Raw genomic sequence first — 14,166 nt, 5'->3', positions numbered from 1 at the left:
TCCGGCCTCATTTAAAATTGCTAGAATTTCATGTAGTTTCGTAATGTCTCACTGAATCCATGCTTTAACATGTTGTGGCTGTCATTTGCATGCATTTTGCATTCATGACAAATCATCTTGTGTTGCTCATATCTTTTAGACCGTAGCTCCGTTTCAAATGATGTATATATGTAAATCGACTAGAATGACGTGTAGAATCACATGCTCCACTTTATTTTTCTTTTAAACAAATGTAAAATTTTGTTAGGACAGATCTGGACAGATTTCAAAATTAACATGTGGGGTCATTTCGGAGATTCTATATGTTATTTCCGACCTCATTTATAATGCCTAGATAGTGTAGTTTCATTATCCTTCACCTCTTGCCATGTTTAACCACATTTAAACTTGTTGAGTAAATAAACGAGAGTAAACTAAATTTTCAAATGTGGAGTTTCGTCAATACACAACTCTTTGCATATTGAGGTTCATTTAATGTCTTGTAATAGATTGTTGTGATTTGTTGTGTTGTGCATATTTAAAGGACATACATCATATATGATTGTGCATCATGTCATGAATATGTGTGGTGTTATTGTGTGTTGATTGTTGTTCTAGATTGTTTCTTCTCGATGGAGTTCCGAACTGCTTTGGAGTGAGAGGATCTGTTCAACTACGTTGGTTCGTCTGCTTCACAGATTCGTTCTTCTTCCAAGCGGGATCACATGCAAGATGACCATTTCCCTAGATACCATTACTATCATTGCCATGATAGTTCTATCGTTTCTTCGCTGTGTCTCGCTGCCTACCACCTGGTTAATAAGCCTCCAACATTGCCATGAAAAGCTACTAACCTTTCCACCATCCAGCAATCCACTGTTTGGCTATGTTACCGCTTGCTCAGCCTTCTTATGGCGTTGCTAGTCGCAGGTGCATTTGCTTCCATATGAAAACATGGGTTCCTTGTTATATCACCATCTTATGCTATTTAACTCAATGCACCTATATACTTGGTAAAAGGTGGAAGGCCTGGCCTTCTAGCTTGGTGTTTTGTTCCATCTTTGCCGCATTAGTTTCGGCTACCGGTGTTATGTTCCATAAATGAGTGCTCCTAACATGCTTGGGGTTGTTATGGGGACCCCCTTGACTTCCTTTTTGGGATGAAACTCGTCTGTCAAGGCCCAACATTGATTATATATTTGCCCAACATAATAATACTGATAACTAATTGCCGCATAAGGAGTTACCGCTACCCGAGGTGTAATTCAACATAATATAGGGGGGCAGCGCTGATGGCGTTGGTACCAAACAGAGAAGCTTATTAATGCTCCCCGGTGCAACTCGGTATTTTGACGTGGTAACCATACACAGCTCCTATCAGGATTGTCGACATGTCAGGCAGCCTTGCTAGACTTGTTTTACCTTTCTCGAGTGTCTTGTGTGAGGGATTCCGAGGATACTTTGGCCTATCTCGAGGTTGAGGTTTTCCAATAGGAACCCGAGGACATCACGGGTTTTTTGTGGTTGAGGTCACTCCGGCGCAACGTGTGGTAGTTTGTAATGGACAAGTTCGAGCACCCCTGTAGGGTTAAATCTTTCGGAAAGTCGCGACCGTGGTTATGTGGGAAACTTGGAGACTTTGTTTAACATCTGGTTCTAGATAATGTGAAGTAAACTTAATTAAAACTTGCCAACTGTGTAGGTAACCGTGGTTGTCTCTTCTCATGAGTTTTGTATCAGCAAGAGGACACACTTTAGTTATGTCTCACGTAAATTGGTGTTTAGGATCTTTCATTTGATCATCATTAGTAACGTCCGTTTATGCGTAGATCGCCCCCCTTCTTATTCTTGTACTCGTAAGTTAGCCACCTCAAATAAATGCTTAGTCGCTTGCTACAACCTCACCACTTAACCATACCTCACCAATCAAGCTTTGCTAGTCTTGATACCTTTGGAAATGAGATTGCTTAGTTTGTCTGGCTCACAGATTACTACAACAACAGTTGCAAGTATAGGTAAAGCGTTACTTTGACATGAGCGCGATGATTGTGCTATTTGAAGTTTCTTCTTCTTCTTCATCGATCATAGGATGGGTTCCAAGCCGACAGCATGGGAAAGCAAGATGGACGTCATTTTTTTATTGTTTATTTTCGTCCATAGTCGGACCCTACTCTTCTACATGGTGATTGGATATGTTATTGTATTGATGTGATCTTGATGTAGCTTGTGACGAGTGTAAGCCAATTCCGTATACTCGTCTCTCCTATAAATGTACTTGTAACGACACCCATTATTGCAAAACGAAGAGATGTGCTTCTATCCTTGTCGAGGCCCTCTTGCCAAAATAATGATAGGATCGCATCTTGGGCGTTACAAGTTGGTATTAGAGAAGTACCCACATATGATCCCCCTTGATTGATCGAACTTGGACGAGTCGAGTCTAGCAAAAAACTACTTTGATTCTACTTATATATCAGAGAGTAGGATTATTTTTGCTCCTCTTGTATGCTCTGGTGAGGCATCTTGACGTAGGATTTTAATTCTACTCCACTTCTCACTGATTTTTTGTAGGATTACGTGAGTATTTTCGCATCTATATGCTGTCGATGTGACAGAGTTCTGTCTTGATGCCTCGTGTCTAACTTGATTTCCTCCGGGGAGTTGAGCTCCACCGGATTCTGGATAATACCATTATCATTCAGATTTCTTAGTATCTTGGGACGGAGGATGTTTGAAATTGCTTCAATACTAGTAGTGGCGAGAGGAGTCTGGCATCGCCAATACATGTGGAGAGCGTCCGGATATACTCCCATACTTGGCATCGTTGTGATTAAGAGGGTCTGAGGTAGATGAGTTTTCGAGATCTGTGGTTATGTGTTGATGGATGTGGTACACTGGACGGGTAGTGTTATCGCTAGGAGTTGAGTGATGGCTTTTACTCCTTGTATCCATGGATCTGATTGCATAACCAGAATATTTTGTGAGTTTTTAGGTCAGAATTCAAGTAGTTATCTAGGATATCTTTCAACAGATGCATGATGTGAGGTTGGGTTTCGGCATTTTGTGGATTCGTCTGTTCCTGGTCGTTTTTACACATCACAATCTCGATATATGTCATCAGATATGTTTCGCCAAGCCTTGTAGTTCCCTGCGCCTAGGGAGCATACTCGAGCATTATTTCAATATGACAATCCAATGTACGATCGAGCCCGTGCGGACGTTACCAGGAATATATCGAATGGAATCTCTGACATGAATTTGTTTGTGGCTTCTTTCGTAAGCCGCATCCTTTTTTTGTTGGAATATAGTAATTCGAGTTGCTTTGATGTCAAGTGGTCATTTCATATCTTTCCTAAGGGGTGTTCTCATATTTCTATGGGGGTGCTAATTAATTATTTTTCTCAATCAAGTTGTCTTATTTTTCCTTTCAACCGGAGTAATCATGTAAATTTTATTCTACCCGGAGTGCTTCTCTTCAATTATTAAAATCTCCTTCAATATTAGCAAGATCAATCCCTCATTTCATTTCGGGGTTTGTCTCATCTGTCCCAAGTTGTCTTAGTTATTCCCCTCCCTCCCTCCCTTTTTTCTATGATTTAATTATCATCCAAGGGTCTTTCTTTTGAGTTATGGTTCCACTACCATTCTTCGATTTTGTATCTGGTGGTTCATTGTGAAGATGTGCAGGTTCTAAGTTCGTCATTCTTCACTCTTTTTTCTCTCCGGCGGAATCAATTGAAGTTGATGATGTTCATCATTTTTATTCCTTTAAATGTTCTCCCGTGTTGGTAATTCTTATCCAAGCCTCTCTTGTTTATTCATCTCTCTATCCTATTCAGAGTGGTGAGTAAATCTTAGAAGATTCATATTTCCATTCAAGTACTTTCAATTATTTCAAGGGTCTCAGCTCATCAAGTTTTCATTTATACCAGTGCAATTAATCTTTCTTAGCAATCTTTTCAATGGTGTTTTATTTTGAGTGGGCCCATAACCCACAGGTTTTCTCAGGATCTTACCTGGCTCTTCTAATCTTTTTCTCAGATCTCTAATTCTTGTAAAGTGTGAAGTAAGTATGGGTTCCATCGGTCATATTCCTTCTCAAGATCATTTTCAAATCATTTTCATCGTTGGTCAACCCTTCCTTATTCATTATTCTAGAGTGTCTTAGTAATGCATGGTGATGTTTCTCGCTTCATTCTCAGCTTGGAATGACGACATTTATTTTCATGTTTAACAACTCCAAAATTATTTGTTAGGCAGATCTGTAGCAAATCCGAAAATTACATATCGGGGCTTCCGGAATTGTTATCCGTTGTTCCAGCCTCATTTAAACTTGCTAGAATTTCATGTAGTTTCATAATGTCTCGTTGCATCCATGCTTTAACATGGTGTGGCTGTCATTTGCATGCATTTTGAATTCATGGCATATCATCTTGTGTTGCTCATATATTTTAGACCATAGCTCCATTTGAAATGATGTATATATGTAAATCGACTAGAATGACGTGTAGAATCACATGGTCCCCTTTATTTCGATGTTTAAAAAATATATAATGTGTTTAAGACAAATCTGGACAGATTTCAAAATTAATGTGTGGGGTCATTTCGGAGATGCTATATGTTGTTTCTAACCTCATTTAAAATGCCTCGATAGTGTAGTTTAATTATGCTTCACTACTTGCCATGTTTAACAACATTTAAACTTGTTGAGTAAATAAACGGAAGTAAACTAAATTTTTGAATGTGGAGTTTCGTCAATACGCAAATTGTTGCAGATTGAGGTTCATTTAATGTGTTGTAATAAATTGTTGTGATTTTTTGTATGGTGCATGGGACATACATCATATATGATTGTGCATCATGTCCTGAATATGTGTGGTGTTATCGTGTGTTGATTGTTCTGTTGGACTGTTTCTTCTCGATGGAGTTCCGATCCGCTTCGGAGTGCGTTGGTTCGTCTGCTTCACAGATTTGTTCTTCTTCCAAGCGGGATCACAAGCAATATGACCATTACCCAGATACCATTACTATCATTGCATTTCTAGTTGTCTTGTTTCTCCGCTATGTCTCGCTGGCAATCACCTGTTTAATAAGCCTCCCAACATTGCCACGAAAAGCTACTAACCTTTCCATCATCCAGCAAACCACTGTTTGGCTGTGTTACAGCTTCCTCAGCCATCTTATAGCATTGCTAGTTGCAGGTGTAGTTGCTTCCATGTGAAAACAAGGGTTCCTTGTTATACCACCATATTATTGCTAATTAACTTAATGCACCTATGTACTTGGTGTTAGGGCATATTTGTGCCCAAGTAATTTTGGTGATTGATGACAGTACCTTAAAGGACTAATCGTGTGCATTAAGCTTTCAGATAATATATATCAACGACACAAGACGATTCGGCACCCTCCGTGGAACAGAAGCACGGTGTCCTCTACGATTCTCGTTGTTTGTGAGTCATAGGTACGCCGTACTATTTGAGGGGATCCGTAGTGGAAATGCTTGGGTGGAATCAATTTTGCACGCACAAATTTTATCTCCATCTCCTTCCCCTGCAACTTTGGAGTTGTTCCCGTCTCTGGTTTATCTCTTCTTGCAAAAAGGTCTCCTAGCGATAGTACCGCTGTCCCTAGTGGTAGTACTGCTAGAGCTGGCGGTAGTACAGCAGTGCTAGCGGTAGTTCCGCCCCTGGTCAGTGGTAGTACCGCTCCAGGTCTTTAGTACCACCTTCCTTGCGGCTATACTTCATCAGACTTTTTGCGAAGACTTTCTTGGCGGTGGTTGGCCCGATAGTGTCTGTGCACTACCATGAGCTCAGCGGTAGTAGTATCGCTGGAGTGCTAGCGGTAGTACCGATGCATCCAGCGGTAGTACCGCTGGGCTCGGGCTGTGAGTGGGAAACGGTTGGATTCCCCCCCCCCACTATATAAAGGGTTCTTCTTGCTCTAGAACTCTACCTTTGACCCTCCTAAGCTCAATTGTTGCTCCCTAAGCTCAAAAGTGCCTGATCTCTCTCCCTTGCCAATCAAACTTGTTGATTTCCTAGGGATTGGTTGAGAAGGCCTAGATCTACACTTCCACCAAGAGAAAATTGATCCCCCCCACTAATCCCTTGTGGATCTTGTTACTCTTGGATGTTTGAGCACCCTAGCCGGTTGAGGTCACCTCGGAGCCACATTCCATTGTGGTGAAGCTCCGTGGTCTTGTTGGGAGCCTCCAAGCTTTTTGTGGAGTTTGCCCCAACCTTGTTTGTAAAGGTTCGGTCGCTGCCTTCAAGTGAACCTATAGTGGAATCAGGGTACCTTGCATTGTGTGAGGGCGTGAGGAGAATACGGTGGCCCTAGTGGCTTATTGGGGAGCATTGTGCCTCCACACCGCTCCAACGGAGACGTACTTCCTGTCAAAGCGAAGGAACTTCGGTAACACATCCTCGTCTTCATTGGTTCCACTTGCGGTTATCTCTAACCTTTACATTGTGTATGCTTTTGTTATTGACTATCTCTTACTTTCCTTAGTTATTTTAGTTGGTAGCATCATATAGGTTCACCTCCTTGTTGACATTTTAGAGAAACTTTATGTTGCTAACCCTAACTAGCTATGATTCATTAAAAAGTGGTCGTTGCCTATTCACCCCCCCCCGTCTAGTCAACCATATCGATCCTTTCAATTGGTATCAGAGCCACGTCTCTTTATTAAGGGTTTCACCACCCGAAGAGTATGTAAGATGATGAGGGAGTTCCCAGTGGGCAACCCATGGCCATGGCCTTGACTTTGGTCACGAGGGACGACTTGAATACGGCTATGGCCGCCCTCAAGACGTCCTTGAAGAACGAAGTCAAGACCACGCTTAAAGAGTTAATTGAGGGAATTAAAGGTTCACCCGAATCGGCGTTGGTGGTTAAACCTGCCAACACAGATTCGGAGGCCAATTCCTCTAAGGAAACGGCTAAAGGTATGCAACCTTCTCCTCCTCTCGATAATGATGGGACTGGAACTTATGCGTTAGTTCCACCTCCCATGGTGTATGGAGGACCTGTTCCCACACCGCGTCTTAACCCTGTCGGTCCTCCTCCTAAGCTTGTAAAGGGTGATTTTGCTAACTGGGTATTTTCTATTAAGTCTCATTTGAATCACAACTCAACAAATCTATGGAGAATTATCGAGCAAGGCTACTATCCCCATGACCCAAGCAACCTCACTCCAAGGGAAGAAGTGGACAATCAATATAATCACTCCGCATTGTTTAGTCTACAGTCCGCAGTTCCTCCTGAAGATCTTCCTCACTTGCGCCCCTTCACTCTGGCTAAGGACTGTTGGGAGCACATTATGGTGTTGTACAAGGGAAGCTCATGTTTTTAATTATTAAAATTCTTGCCAGGATTATTTAAATTTTTATTTTTGGGTTTTCTGCTGATTCAAACCCCTTCTTTTCTTGGTTTTATAAACATTTCTTCCTCAAGTGAGAGCTTTAAAAAAATTATGACTTGAGTGTTGACTCATGTGTTCTTCACATCATTTCTGATCCATAGAAGGCTTTTTATAAACATATTCTTGTAAATCTTATTTATTCAAAACTGGCTTAAAAACTTCATTAAAGGATTCATTTGAACTACAACCATCTGATAACTTCCTTTAAAAGTTTCACAAAAACTTGGCAATTACCTCATATGTTTTTGGATCACTTTTATGCAATACTCTAGCAGAGTGTTTTGGAAAAATTATGCTCATTATCTTCTTTTCTATTTGGTCCAAGTTGGTATTTTGTACTACAACCCCTTGGTTTAAGTCTTCAAAAATTCTACAAAAATTTGTAGTAGTCAAGGGGTTCATATAAATGAGTTTTATGCAAAAACATATATCGGTCTTTTGAAAATTTTGAGCACTACTTCTTATTTTCTATTCTGGACCAGACTTGCAATTTGCACTTCAACCATATTATTTTATTTTCTTTGAAAAAATTTGTGCTTGTAGTAGACCCTACAAAACCCTTAAGTACTAGTTTCATCCCTATCTAATTTGTTTAAGACCCTGTTGTATCATTTTAGTTTCTGTCCAGAAATGGACTTTTGCTAGTATTGCATTAGGAAGTTTTTGTGTTGCCAAATATAGCTATGCCATCATTGGTTGCATCCAAGGGGACCCCTATCTTTAAGTTTTGGTGGCTGGAAAACATCTCTAGATACCCTGACCAGATTTGACAAGCCTTTTAGTTTGTGTGGTGGAGTTAAACCCAGGACTTAACCAACATGTCCACTAACCCTTTGCCACCCCCATCAATGGATCTGGAGATTTGTAGTTGCACCCAGAGTCCCAGACATGTCCTGGCATTTCTTCGAGCACGTCAGGGGCATGCCAAGAGCGCCCTCCAGAGCACGCGTTTTGCAGCCAAGCACCCGAGCCGCCGCGCCCCTTCTAGCACGCACGTGTGACCTTAGCTCGTTTGAAGAGGCACCCCGACCCCTCCCTATCGACAAATTCGCACGGCAGCCTCCGGGAGCACCTATGCCATGCCGACCGTTGAAGGCCAGCAGCAACTGCTGCTACACACCGCTCCCTTTGCCATGGCAGCGCCGCCCGAGCCACCACAGAGCGCCCCCTGCCCTTGGACCAGCCCATTTTTGTCGAACCCTTGCCTAACCAGCACTGATGCCACCCTCAGCCGCCTGGTGCCACCGTCAGCAGATGTCGCCGCCGTTCTTATCCATCTCGACGGACACACCGACAGCTGCGACTATCTAAGGAGCCCCAGAGCTGCATAGTAGCCAACAAGCACCCTAGAAGTCGTGGCAAGGTTCCCCTAGATCCAATCAAGCCAGTAGGCCGCGTCTTCTCCAGCTCCGATGGTTTCAACTGTCGTTGTACCTCTAGTCGATTCGGCCAAGCCTAAGCCCTCTAGCCCCACCTGAGCCCACCATCGATCCATCCTCAGCCTCCTAGAGCTACCCCACCCCTCAGAACGCACCTAGAGCTCCCCCTTGCTAGCACCTCATCGGACCCAAAGCTCCCTCTACCGTGGAGGAAGGGTTGCTTGCTCTCGAGCTCCTCCGAGTTCCCAAGTCCCATCCGAGTCCCCAAGTCCCCAAAATGGGTGCGGATCGTCCTCCTGAGAAGATCCATAGCTGGAGCTTCGCCTATGGTGCACTTTGTCGCTGGCAATTGCCGCCGGAGTGAGCTCCCTGCTCACTATCAAGCGTGCACGGGAGGAAGAAGGAGGACCCAACAGATGGGTCCCATCTGTCGGTGGTTGGCCCGATTCCTTGAGCCACGCAATCGCGTGACTGTGTCTCCCACTAGGGAAGGCGTCGTTCCCCTGGTACGTCTTCCCTTTGTGAAAGCATATTTCGATCTGAAACTTTTTCTTTTCTGTTTTTTTTAAAATAGACTTTTGACCCAACTTGGATTAGCTCTAATTTCTAAAATAAAAGTCCAAATGAGTTGATTCTTTGTCTCACCTCTTTGAAACTCTGTCTAGTTTATTTTAGTATTTATTTGAAAATTTTATAACACAACTTTCTGTGCTGCTTTTTATATTGTGTGTTAACTAGAATATTTTCAAAAATAGGTCATGGAGAGAGGAGTAAAAACTTGCAAAAGTTTTAGAGTGAACCCTGCCTATGTACACTTGGAAGGCAAGCATTCTGAACCTACATCTATCTTGGTTGTGTGTAGGTTGCTTGATGAGAATAACTTTGTGGTTATGCTAAACATGTGGTGTTATTTTATGTGACAATCATGCTTGTGGCTTCATGATTTGAAATTAAAGTTGTTACATTTGAGATGCATGGAACAACAGTCTCACCTTCTGTCATACCTGTCTACCGGATAGGATTCGGTAAGAGTCGGTGTCTTGTGGAGACAAGACCGTGGGACTAACATCCCGTGGGACGAGATTGATCAGCAAGGGATGTTAGGTTACATCAGGTAGTGACTCTGTCTAGATTTTATTGGTGCTAATCATGCAGGTAATACTTAAACCTCTTGAGTCGACCGTAGATCGAGTCTTGTCAGTATGTCACCTTAACCCATTCGTGCTGCCACGATCTTCCTGAGAGGGGATATGGTTCCGTAGGTCTTAAACCTATTACCAAGTACACACCAAGTAGAGGGGTCGAGATGAAGGTATCCACGGCCATAAACTAAAAGCAGTCAACCGGTCAGGGGGCATGGGTGTTTCCGGTCTGGGACCGAGATGGAAAGGCCTTTCCCTTTTAGTGCACGGTATAAATTTGATCTCATGCTGTCGGAAAATGACACCTATGGGAACCTCCAAGGATCCCTTGATCGTTCGGTGGAGAGAGAGAGGTGGCGCCAAGAGCAGAACTAGCGATCAGCACCGGCAATTTTTTTTGCCCAGGTTCCGGCCGCTTAGCGCGTAAAACCCTACTCCTGCTTTGTTTGTTGTATTGGGTGCTTACTGTAGGTTCACTTGCTACAGTAATTTTCTTTCGGCTGGTAATCAAAGAGTCTAAAACCCCAAAAGGTCCAACCCCTAGAACCGAGCTTTGGGCCTCCTTTTATAGCCAAAGGGGTCACCAACACTGCTCTATAGTGGGTTCATGAGTCGCATAGTGAACAGGGTTCACCGCTATCTATCTACCGCAGTGTCAGGGGAAGTAAATTGCTTGTCAGGCACCCCTGACCTGCATCAAGGTGTCATTGACATGTACCCAGGTGTTTTGACACCTAAGCTTTGTGCTGGCACATGAGGGATGCACTGGAGCGGTGGCGGTGGGTGCCACTGTGGCAGGAGGGACACCTGGCGGGAGAAGGGAGCTTGCTGGCCTGGCGTCCTTGCTGGTGGCCTAACCCGTCTTCCCGGCAAGGAAGGCTTGTCGGGCCCTTGTGGGTCTTCCAGGCAAGGAGGGCTTGTCGGGGCCTTGTGGTTCTTCCAAGCAAGGAGGGCCTGTCGGGGCCTTGTAGCTTGAGCTTGTTCGTCACACCCTTGGAGGGGTGTGGCCATGGAGAGCCTCGGTTTTATAATCCCGCCGACCCTCTTCGTGTACTGCCGTCAAGGGTGTTCCCGGCGCCCGTGCGGAAGTCAGGGGCATAGGATCCCCACTCTTCAGTGCACCGACACATGCTAGTCGAGGTCGGAGCCTCCCCGTCTTATGGTTTTGCCCTGCAGCGTAGTCCGGTTGGAGCTGGGCTTCATAGGGGTAAAATGGGTGTGTGCTGGTTTTGAGTGTTTACTTCTGAAACACCATACACGGGATTAGTACGAGTGACTATCGAAACCCGTGGGTTGGGGGTAAAGAGTACAACCTCTATAGAGTCAAAACTATTCGAGTAGCCGTGTCCACGGTCAAGGACGACTAGTTGACTAGTCAAGTGTCGGTTTGAGTGTCGGTCTTCAAAGATAGTTGAAGAAGTATGAGACTAATGAGGAAATATGGTGGATGATTACAAACATTATTTTCTGTGGTCTAACCCCTATGATTATGATTGTTGAATATTCCTGGAACGGTTCTACCCCGTGGATATTTTTCATTTATATTTCCATATAAGCCATTTATGTGGTGTCGCTGAGACGCCCGACTGTGGCATGTTTATTATAAGCCCTTTATGTGGTGTCGATTAGACGCCCGACTGTGACATGTTTGTTATTTCATATAAGCCATTTATGTGGGGTTGCTCATACGCCCGACTATGGCATGTTTATTATTCCATATAAGCCCTTTAGGTGGTGTCGCTCAGACGCCCGACTGTGGCATGTTTTACATTTCATCCGTTACTTTTACTCTTATTGATTGCTTATTAAATTATCAGTATGATTATATTTTCATTGCTAGTAATTGATAAGTACTTCTGGGTTGATGAAGTATTGTGGCATTATTATAATTATCCCTGCCAAATTATGTTTGTTTCATGATGTTTGCGAGTCCATTCAAAGTACTCACTGCCTTGTCCCTAGCTATTGTCTTGGCCAGATTGCGTGCTTGGAGAGGAGGAACTTGGCGATAAACCCGTAACCTAGGTACCGCAGACAGCAGCCCCGTGAGATAGGAATTATCCAAGTCCGCTGTTCCTATGGGAAATGGAGTCCCAAAGACGCTGGAGACCCCTGAAACGCTTCCGCCATTAACCATTAGAAACCTTTTGATGTACTCTATGGACCATCTCGGTCTTGTACTTCAAGTTTGTATTTTTTCTTGGACATATATATCAAGGATTCGTGCACCAGCTAATAGTATTCCTGGGGCTAGAATGCACAAGGGCCATTTTGAAGGGAAATTAAAATCCCCGAAAATCCGGTACCGGTATTGGTCGTAACGCAGCGTAAGATCTTCTCCCGTAAAGAATTCGATGTTCTTCACCATGTAGAGTGCACAAGAAGACCTACAACAATTAATTCTTTTAGCTGCATTTCATGTATTAACAATGAAAAACATAATTATAAGCTAATATTGTTGACTGACATGTCATCTTGTCTTGGCACAGGAACATGCTTTACTGTCCATTGGGTCACGTTAATGTCTTGCCATGCATGGCTTTGTGGTCCATTGATTCGCAGCGATGCTCTCAGATGTGCTTCCACCACATGTATCTGCCGAGTCCATGGGATGAGAAGTTGCTCATGGTTCATGGTTAGGTATGATGCTAAATCATGTGTTCTATTGAAAGACGTTTAAAATCTCACCACGTGAACCACTTTTGTGCGTACTACGTAGCTAAAAAGTGAATCAAGAATATGAATCCCGCTCCTTCTCGGGTTTACGACCATAAGGAACCAGTGGGTGTTCGCCATGTTTGTAGGTATGAAAACCTGGACAACAAAGATGATTACATCAACATGCATAATAATTAGAAAAATAAATGTGTTTATGTCATAGTTAGATGGTACCAGATCATGTCTCAGGTAGTTGTCTCCTTTCGTTGTTCCATGACTGCCCGCCAAAGCGGCCTCGTGGTAGTTCTCTACCATACCATCTCTTTCGAGCATAGGAAAATTCAAGTTAGGATGATCATGACACATGATCTGAATCACATCATCAACCAACTAAAACAAAATTCAAGTTAATTTTATTGTGCAAAAGAAAATTGATAAACTAATTTGTCAAATATCTTACTTCGTCACACAACCATTTGTCATCTTCGCCTCCATCTGTCATGGTGAGGCATTGCAAATGCTTCTGTAGAAGAACAATGTCATCAATTACCACCAATTATTTATCAAGATCTAAGGTGTTGACAATTTCGGCCACGTAAATCTGCCGAAACTTGTCAAGGTCGGTCTCCCACCTCGAAGCACATGTGCGTGCATCTTTTAAATTGCTTGCACGGTTTTTTCCTCTTTGTATTCTTTGTGTCCTTGGAATCATTGGTAGACTCCGATGGAGTCCTATTTTTCTTTCTCTTCTTATCCCCATCGTACATAACATAATCTTCATTGATCAATAATGAAGATACCACTGTTTTCCGGCTGCTCGCACGAGTTGGTAGCTTGGAATCAACCACACTATCTTGTCGTTGCTTTGCTAAAGAATCATCATAGTTGTCCTAATCAATTGGGAAGACCTGGGGCTCTTTCGGCTCCCTTATTCCCTTAGCCTTGGCAGACCGGTGGTTGCTTTTGGTACCTGCCTCTCTCCCACCTTAATACTCACATCTTCATCATCTTCATTTCTTTTTTCTTCAGCCTTTCACACATTCTTATTGTGCCTCAAATTCAGAGGATCCTGTGATTCAAAACAAAGCACTTCGTAGCTTACAATCTGCGCGAAATAAAAAACAAAACAAGTTAACTGTAAAATGTGCATCACGAGGAAAGCTTCAAGGCTTGTTCTGGCTTTGGAATTCTTTCGCGGATCCAAACTCGGATTACCCTGCGAAGCATCCAAGTCTTTATAAAGCTATCAAACATTCTTGAGACTCTCCTTGCAATCTGTAGCAACAGCTCTGTCTTGCTCATCCAGAACGCGGAAGATCATATGTTAGCTAGGAATCCACGTTAACTTAAAACAAAATGAGTTAGATGTAAAATGTGTATCACCATGAAAGCTTGAAGGCTTGTGGTGGTTTTTGAATACTATTGCAACTGCAAACTAGGAGTACGCTGCAAATCTTCAGCTACGTTCTTCATGGAGGCGTCCATGTAATCTTTTTGTATTCCCTTAGCAGAAATGCTTTTGGCAATGACCTCCATGTCATCTTTTTGTTTTTGCTCGTGAGTAGTATTCTCTCCTGGGACC

The sequence above is a fragment of the Hordeum vulgare genome, chromosome 1H, assembly GCF_904849725.1.
Source record: "Hordeum vulgare subsp. vulgare chromosome 1H, MorexV3_pseudomolecules_assembly, whole genome shotgun sequence".
NCBI classification, from domain to species: domain Eukaryota; kingdom Viridiplantae; phylum Streptophyta; class Magnoliopsida; order Poales; family Poaceae; genus Hordeum; species Hordeum vulgare.
This window is presented reverse-complemented; position numbering follows the sequence as displayed.